The sequence below is a fragment of the Trachymyrmex cornetzi genome, unplaced genomic scaffold (genome assembly GCF_001594075.2).
Source record: "Trachymyrmex cornetzi isolate Tcor2-1 unplaced genomic scaffold, Tcor1.1 scaffold105, whole genome shotgun sequence".
Lineage (NCBI taxonomy): Eukaryota > Metazoa > Arthropoda > Insecta > Hymenoptera > Formicidae > Trachymyrmex > Trachymyrmex cornetzi.
The window spans coordinates 42,023-42,345 of NW_017295598.1; positions in this window are offsets into that span (position 1 = coordinate 42,023).

The following is a 323-nucleotide window of genomic DNA, read 5'->3' on the forward strand; positions in this document are numbered from 1 at the left end:
ATATTATCATTAATTTTTAAAGGTTTATATTCACTTTGAACTGACACCTTTGATAATACATCCATTTGTTTTTCTCAATATATTTTTTTTTTAATTTTGCGTTTACCTAACGTTTGCTCGTTTCAGGCAATAAGACAACGTTTCTTGAACCATCCATCGAAAGTTTTTTGAAAGCAGGCCGCCATGTTCTTTTTCCGAGTCATTAACAAATTGGTACTCTGAAATTACAAGCAATTATTTTTCATTGTACGGGCTAGTATAAATTTTAAGTCAAATCTCAATAAACGACTTTTATATCTTGTGCACTAAGAATAACATATCGC